Source organism: Cucumis sativus, chromosome 5 (assembly GCF_000004075.3).
Source record: "Cucumis sativus cultivar 9930 chromosome 5, Cucumber_9930_V3, whole genome shotgun sequence".
Taxonomy (NCBI): Eukaryota; Viridiplantae; Streptophyta; class Magnoliopsida; order Cucurbitales; family Cucurbitaceae; genus Cucumis; species Cucumis sativus.
The window spans coordinates 5793879-5802865 of NC_026659.2; positions in this window are offsets into that span (position 1 = coordinate 5793879).

An 8987-nucleotide genomic window follows, 5' to 3' on the forward strand; every position below is an offset into this window, starting at 1 on the left:
TTAATCTCCTGATGAAGGTTGTTGATGAACGAGACCACGAAATTGCAGCTTTAAAGGAGCAGATGCAGACTCGTGAAACTGCTGAATCGAGTCAAACTCCTGTCGTTAAAGTTGATGACAAAGGGAAGAACGTGGTACAAGAAAATCAGCCACAACAACAATCAACTTCTGTGGCTTCTCTCTCGGTTCAACAATTACAAGATATGATCACAAGCTCCATCAGAGCACAATATGGAGGCCCATCTCAGACTTCTTTCATGTACTCTAAACCATACACCAAAAGAATCGACAACTTGAGAATGCCGCTTGGATATCAGCCTCCAAAATTCCAGCAGTTTGACGGAAAGGGCAATCCAAAACAGCACGTTGCTCACTTCGTCGAAACATGTGAGAATGCAGGATCAAGAGGAGATCAACTAGTCAGACAATTTGTTCGAAGCTTGAAAGGAAATGCTTTTGAATGGTATACTGATCTGGAGCCAGAAAGCATTGAGAGTTGGGAAACAACTAGAAAAGGAGTTTCTCAATCGCTTCTACAGCACCAGGCGTACTGTAAGCATGATGGAGCTTACAAATACGAAACAAAGAAAGGGAGAACCAGTCATCGACTACATCAATAGATGGAGAGCTCTAAGTCTTGACTGTAAAGATCGGCTCACCGAACTGTCGGCTGTAGAAATGTGCACCCAAGGCATGCACTGGGGACTCCTCTACATTTTGCAGGGAATAAAGCCCCGCACATTTGAAGAACTGGCAACTCGAGCTCATGATATGGAGTTGAGCATCGCCAGTAGAGGAACTAAAGATTTTCTTGTTCCTGAAGTAAAGAAAGATAAGAAAGAGATGAAAGGTGCTGAAAAGATAGTGAAAAGCACCTCGAAAGAATCTATGGTCGTAAACACAACCCCGCTGAAATTCTCCAAAGGAAAGGAAGCGAGGGTTGAAAAGAAGGATGATGGAAGCGAAAGGCGACGTCTGACTTTAAAAGAAAGGCAGGAAAAAGTTTACCCATTTCCTGATTCAGATATCGCTGACATGCTAGAGCAACTACTAGAGAAGCAGCTGATCCAGCTGCCAGAATGTAAACGACCTGAGCAAGCAGGAAAGGTAGATGATCCCAATTACTGCAAGTATCATCGGGTCATCAGTCATCCAGTAGAGAAATGCTTCGTGCTGAAGGAGCTAATTCTAAGGTTGGCTCGTGAGAAAAGGATTGAGCTAGATTTGGAGGAAGTAGCTCAAACAAACCACGCTGAAGTGACGATAATGTCTGAGGCTTCTTCGTCGAGATTGATTTTTGAGCAAAAGGAAAAGCTTGGTCCAGTTCGGGACCTTTGAGCCTATAGTTGTCCAATTCTTTCAGGAAATCTCATACGAGGATCCTCAAGGAGAGAAAAGACCAATTGAAGAAGACGATGAAGGGTGGATAGTGGTGACCCACCGAAAGAAAAGACAGTCGATCCCGACCCAAAGAGAGTCTCGCTCTTACCAAAACTATAGAAGAGGAAATAAGACTCAAAAGAATAAGAAAAAGAAGAAGACTCATAAGCTTAAGCTCGTACATAATGAAGACATGAATTTCTCTCGACCTCAACGCTTAGTGACCTTGGCAGACTTCCTTCCAAAAAGCTTCCTTTGTGATCATCAGGATGAAGACCCAGAAGTCGTTGCGTGTCATGCTATCAACACAACGGAGGAAGAAATAATCCCTCCAAGATCACTAGAAGGAGAGGGAGTATCAAAAGACCTTTCAAGGTTTAATGTAGAGGATCTATTATCACTTCCTCAAGAGACCAAAAACCATCCTTATTGATGCATTGCTAAATTCAAGAGCATCAAGTTCGAGTACTCCGACTATGACATATGAGAGTGGTTCTTATTGTATGTCTATAGACTTCTCAGATGAGGATTTGTTGTTGGGATCTAAACTTCATAATAGACCTTTGTATGTTTCTGGATACGTTCGAGAACAGAGAGTCGATCGAATCCTCATTGATAATGGCTCAGCTGTCAACATAATGCCAAAGTCGACTATGTGGCAATTAGGCATCTTGATGGACGAGCTCTCAAATAGCAAGCTAGTAATTCAAGGTTTTAACCAAGGTAGCCAAAGAGCAATAGGCATGATACGGTTAGAACTCATAATTGGCGACCTAAAGGCCAGTGCATTGTTTCATGTCATAGACTCAAGGACTACTTACAAGTTGTTACTAGGGCGTCCTTGGATTCATGGAAAACGGAGTAGTAACTTCAACACTGCATCAGTGCTTCAAATTTTATCAGGACGGTGTAAAGAAGGTTGAAGCCGACTCTAATCCATTCTCAGAAGCTGAGTCTCACTTCGCAGATGCAAAGTTTTATTCAAAGAATAATAATATTTTAGAAGTTTTGCCTGCAGAAACCCCTCTTACAAAAGGAGAAGATAATTCACAATTGAAATCACTCGCAACCACAGAACCACATGAAAGTGCGAGAACCTTTAACTCTGGAAAGGGTGAAGCATACACTAGCAACACAAAGGGTATGATCTTGAAGGATGAAAATGCTGCAAACACACCAGTTTTGCGTTATGTCCCTCTGTCAAGGCGCAAGAAAGGCGAATCACCATTCATGGAGTCTCCAAAAGGTTTGAAAGTTGGTGACATCGAAATCATAAAAGAAAGCTTCACTACACCACTAACTAAGATAGCGAAGCAAGAGGTAAAGGTAGATCTGGTGGAAGCAAACTTGCCCCAAAGGCGAACGAAAGACGGATTCGACCCCAAGGCTTACAAATTGATGGCGAAAGCAGGTTATGACTTCACAGCTCACACCGAGTTTAAAAGCTTGGAAATTCATGACCGACCTGAGCTCTCCTCAACTCAAAAGAAGCTTCTACGGGAAGGACATTCTATACCCGTGTCGAGAAAAGGACTCGGATACAAGTCGCCAGAACCGATCCGTATAACTAAAAAGGGGAAGGAAAAAGTGGTTGACATCAATCATATAACTATAGAGGAGGATGACAATACTGACGTAAAAGAAGGTGATAATCAGAGAATCTCAGTATTTGATCGAATTAGACCATCTGTTGCACGTCCCGTAGTATTTGAAAGGCTAAGCATGACAGAGGCAGAAAGAGAAAGGCTCCAGTCAGTACCAAACCTTGAGAGACATTCGGTCTTTCGAAGGCTAACTACGACTCCCATAAAGGAAGAAAGCACATGCCATGCCTTGACAACTACAAGACCATCAGCCTTTGAAAGGCTAGGTGTGTCTAAAAAGAAAAATGTACAAGCACCCCGTGCTCCGATTTTTAATCATCTCGGGGATAAAGGATCACACGACAACATTGATTCCAACATAGATACAAAGAAGAAGGAACCAATGTCTCGTGTGAAAGTTTGGCGTCGAATTAAGCATACAGATGTCGATAATTATCGTAGTAAGAAGTTTCCTTGCGAGACAAAGGAAAATGGAGAAATTCATAGCAACGTTCCTTCTCGCATGAAAAGAAAAACTTTTGTTACTCTCAATACAAGTCAAGGTTCGTTAAAGGTAAAAAAGACATGATGTTATACTAACGAATCCTGAAAAAGAAGGGTCGGAACAAGGGGAATGTGAAACTTCATGTCATCACATCACCATTATTGAGGAATCAGAGACTGGAACTCATGAAGAAGACGCAGAAAATGCCCCACAAAGTTTAGAGGATGGTGGCCAATCTACTGTAGACGAGCTAAAAGAGGTGAACCTTGGTACAATAGAGGAACCACGTCCCTTTCATTAGTGCGTCCCTCTCTAACGAAGAGGTGGATAAATATATGAGTTTGCTCACCGAATACAGGGACATCTTTGCGTGGTCGTACAAGGAGATGCCAGGACTTGACCCAAAAGTAGCAGTCCATCATCTTGCAATTAAACCTGGATATCGACCGATTAAACAAGCACAACGACGTTTTCGACCGGAGCTTATCCCTCAAATCGAGGTGGAAGTCAACAAGTTGATCGAAGCAGGATTCATTCGCGAGGTCAAATATCCAACGTGGATAGCAAACATTGTCCCTGTTAGAAAAAAAAATGGACAACTTCGCGTTTGTGTAGACTTTCGCGATCTGAATAATGCATGCCCTAAAGATGATTTTCCCTTGCCCATCACCGAAATCATGGTTGATGCAACTACTGGACACGAGGCGTTGTCGTTTATGGATGGGTCGTCTGGATATAATCAAATACGGATGGCCCTCTCAGATGAAGAAATGACAGCTTTCAGAACTCCAAAGGGAATATACTGTTACAAGGTGATGCCCTTTGGATTGAAAAATGCGGCGCTACTTATCAACGTGCCATGCAGAAAGTGTTTGATGATATGTTGCACAGGTATGTTGAATGTTATGTTGATGATCTTGTAGTCAAAACAAAGAGACGACAAGACCATTTGAAGGATCTAAAAGTCGTGTTTGATCGCTTGCGAAAATATCAGCTAAGGATGAACCCTCTCAAGTGTGCGTTTGGTGTAACTTCAGGAAAATTTCTTGGCTTCATTGTAAGGCATCGAGGGATCGAAATAGACCAGTCCAAGATTGATGCCATTCAGAAGATGTCAAGACCTAAAAGTTTGCATGACCTAAGAAGTCTCCAAGGACGACTGGCTTACATCCGAAGGTTCATCTCTAACTTGGCCGGTCGGTGTCAACCTTTTCAAAAGTTGATGAGAAAAGGAGAAAATTTTGTGTGGGATGAAGCTTGTCAGAACGCTTTTGATAGCATAAAGAAATACTTGCTTACTCCCCCAGTGCTGGGAGCTCCAGTACCTGACAAACCACTAATATTGTACATTGCTGCACAAGAAAGGTCCTTAGGAGCATTACTGGCACAAGAAGAGGTAAAGGGAAAGGAGCGTTCTCTCTACTATCTAAGCAGAACATTAATTGGGGCTGAAGTTAACTATTCTCCTATCGAAAAGATGTGTCTTGCACTTTTCTTTGCCATTGATAAGTTGAGGCATTATATGCAGGCCTTCACGGTTCATCTAGTGGCAAAAGCAGACCCTATAAAGTATGTTCTATCCAGGCCAATCATCGCTGGACGCTTAGCCAAATGGGCGGTTCTACTCCAACAATATGACATTGTCTATATTCCCCAAAAGGCGATAAAAGGACAAGCGCTAGCAGACTTTTTAGCAGACCACCCAATTCCTTCGGATTGGAAGTTATGTGATGACCTACCAGACGATGAGGTTTTCTTCACAGAAGTTATGGAACCTTGGACTATGTACTTCGATGGTGCAGCTCGAAGAAGTGGTGCGGGGGCAGGCATTGTCCTCATTTCTCCTGAGAAGCATATGTTGCCTTATAGCTTTGCACTTTCCGAATTGTGTTCAAACAATGTGGCTGAATATCAGGCTTTGATAATTGGCCTTCAAATAGCATTAGAAATCGGAGTGTCATTCATAGAGGTCTATGGTGATTCAAAATTGATAATCAATCAACTCTCGCTTCAATATGACGTGAAACATGAAGACTTGAAGCCATATTTTGCTTATGCTCGACAATTGATGGAAAAGTTTGATAATGTGATGTTAGAACATGTCCCTAGAGTAGAAAATAAGAGAGCGGATGCATTGGCAAATTTAGCCACGGCCTTGACCATGCCAGATGATGTAACTCTGAACATACCACTTTGTCAACGATGGATTATACCCCCAGTTAGGCCTGAATGTCAGGAAGTGAACATGGCAACATCCTATTTGATTGATGAAGAAGATTGGCGTCAACCCATCATAGAGTATCTTGAACATGGAAAGCTTCCAAAGGATTCTCGTCATAAAATTGAGATACGAAGAAGGGCAGCACACTTCATTTATTACAAGGGAACTTTATATCGCCGTTCTCTTGAAGGGCTCTTCCTTCGATGTCTCGGAAAGGAAGATTCGGTAAAAGCTCTAAAGGAAGTACATGCAGGTGTTTGTGGAGCACATCAATCGGGACCAAAGCTTCAATTCCAGCTAAGAAGAATGGGCTACTACTGGCCTAAGATGATCCAAGATTCAATAGACTATGTGAAGAAGTGTGAGCCTTGTCAATACCATGCAAACTTCATACACCAACCTCCAGAACCTCTTCATCCAACTGTGGCTTCTTGGCCTTTTGAGGCTTGGGGACTCGATCTGGTTGGCCCCATTACACCAAAATCATCAGCAGGACATTCTTATATCCTAGCAGCAACAGACTATTTTTCAAGGTGGGCTGAGGCCATTTCATTGAGAGAAGCCAAGAAGGAGAACGTGGCAGACTTTATTCGAACACACATCATCTATCGATACGGTATTCCACATCGAATCGTGACGGATAATGGAAAGCAATTCTCCAATAGTATGATGGACAAGTTATGTGAAAAATTCAAATTCAAGCAATATAAGTCATCCATGTACAACGCAGCTGCGAATGGACTAGCAGAAGCATTCAACAAAACATTGTGTAATCTTTTAAAGAAAATTGTCTCCAAGTCAAAGAGGGATTGGCAAGAAAAGATCGGCGAGGCATTATGGGCTTATCGGACGACTCATCGCACCCCTACAGGGGTTACACCATATTCGCTTGTTTACGGTGTGGAGGCTGTCCTTCCTCTCGAAAGGGAAATTCCGTCACTAAGAATGGCAGTACAAGAGGGATTGACTACCGAAGATAATGTGAAGTTACGTCTTCAAGAATTAGAAGCACTTGACGAAAAGCGATTAGAGGCTCAGCAAGCATTGGAATGTTATCAAGCGAGAATGTCCAAAGCTTTTGATAAACACGTTAAACCTCGCTCCTTTCAAGTCGGTGATCTAGTACTTGCCGTAAGGAGACCGATCATCACAACAAGGCATACAGGAAATAAGTTCACACCTAAATGGGATGGACCTTACATTGTTAAAGAAGTTTATACAAATGGCGCATACAAGATCGTTGATCAAGACGGACTACGAATTGGCCCAATCAATGGTAAATTTCTTAAAAAATTTTATGCTTAATTTTGTTAGGTAAAAAAAAAAAAAAAAAAAGTTGAACTACGTTATGACTTGATCCCTATATTATAAAGGGTACGTAGGCAGCTTAAGGAAAACCTTAAGCCCAGTCCAGCAAAAAAAAAGTTGAACTACGTTATGACTTGATCCCTATATTATAAAGGGTACGTAGGCAGCTTAAGGAAAACCTTAAGCCCAGTCCAGCAAAAAAAAAGTTGAACTACGTTATGACTTGATCCCTACATTATAAAGGGTACGTAGGCAACTTAAAGAAAACTTTAAGTTCAGTCCACCATTATAAAAAAAAAAAAAAAAAAAAAAAAAAAAAAAAACCTTGAACTACGTCGTGAGTTAATTCTTTTCTTCAAAGGGTGTTCATCTCTACTAAGGAATCATAACAAATTGGGGGCAAATCCCTAAATTCAAGATGTTCATCTTTAGTAACAATGAGATGAAATAAATTGAAGATGTACAAACTCCGTGCAAAGACTATGTACAAGTTGAGTGCATGTAAAAAGAAAAAAAAAAAGAATCTCAAAATCAAGCTCAAAGGCATCATTAATGATCCCTCAAATTCAAGCATAAAAGTTTCATTGATGATTCCTTATATTCAAGTTTGAAGGCTTCATCGATGCTGCAGCTCCAGCTCTTTGAGAGGATAACGATGGTACAACTTTGATAGGACGACGATCGGGCAGCTCTGCCTTCGCCTCTCCAAGATGAAAACGACAGTGTAACATCGTTTCTGCCTCTTGAAGAAGATGCATGCAATGCTAAAGCTTTAACCTCTGCTTCATCTTCAGCTTATTGCAACCGAAGAGGATTCATCTTCATCTCTTCTAAGTTTTGCAATCGAAGATGATTCATCTTCATCTGCTCTAAGGTGTCGCAAGTGAGAGGATTCATCTTTGTCTTCCTCCATGTGTTACAACCGAGATGATTCATCTTCATCTTCACCTAGGAGTCAATCAAGAAGATTCATTTTCATCTTCTCTCAGATGTAACAACCGAAGATGATTCATCTTCATCTGCTCTAAGGTGTCGCAAGTGAGAGGATTCATCTTTGTCTTCTCCTATGTGTTGCAACCGAGAGGATTCATCTTCATCTTATCCTAAGAATTGCAACTGAGAAGATTCACCTTCATCTTCTTTCAGGTGTCGCAACCAAAGAAGATTCATCTTTATCTTCTTCCAGGTGCTGCAACCAAAGAGGATTCATCTTCATCTTCTTTCATATGACGTAGCCGGAAGGATTCACCTTCATCTTCTTCTAGGTGCTACAACCGAGAGGATTCATCTTCATCTTCTCATTGGAATTGCAACTGAGAAGATTCATCTTCATCTTCTCCTAAGAGTCGCAACCGAGAAGATTCACCTTCATCTTCTTTCAGGTGTCGCAACCAAAGAAGATTCATCTTCATCTTCTTTTAGGAGTTGCAACCAAAGAGAATTCATCTTCATCTTCTTTCATATGTCGTAGCCAGAAGGATTCACCTTCATCTTCTTCTAGGTGCTACAATCAAAGATGATTCATCTTCCTCTTCTCTTATATGTCATAGCTGAGAAGATTCATCTTCATCTTCTCCCAGGTGCTGCAATCGAAAATGATTCATCTTCTCTCATATGTCATAGCCGAGAGGATTCATCTTCATCTTCTCCCATATGTCATAGCCGAGAGGATTTATCTTCATCTTCTCCCAGGTGCTGCAATCGAAAATGATTCATCTTCTCTCATATGTCATAGCCGAGAGGATTCATCTTCATCTTCTCCCATATGTCATAGCCGAGAGGATTTATCTTCATCTTCTCCAGGTGCTGCAATTGAATAGGATTCATCTTCATCTCCTCCCATATGTCATAGTCGAGAGGATTCATCTCCTTCCATATGTCATAGCCGAGAGGATTCATCTTCATCTTCTCTCATATGTCATAGCTGAGAGGATTCATCTTCATATTCTTCCAAGTGCTGCAATTGAACAGAATTCATCTTCATCTCCTC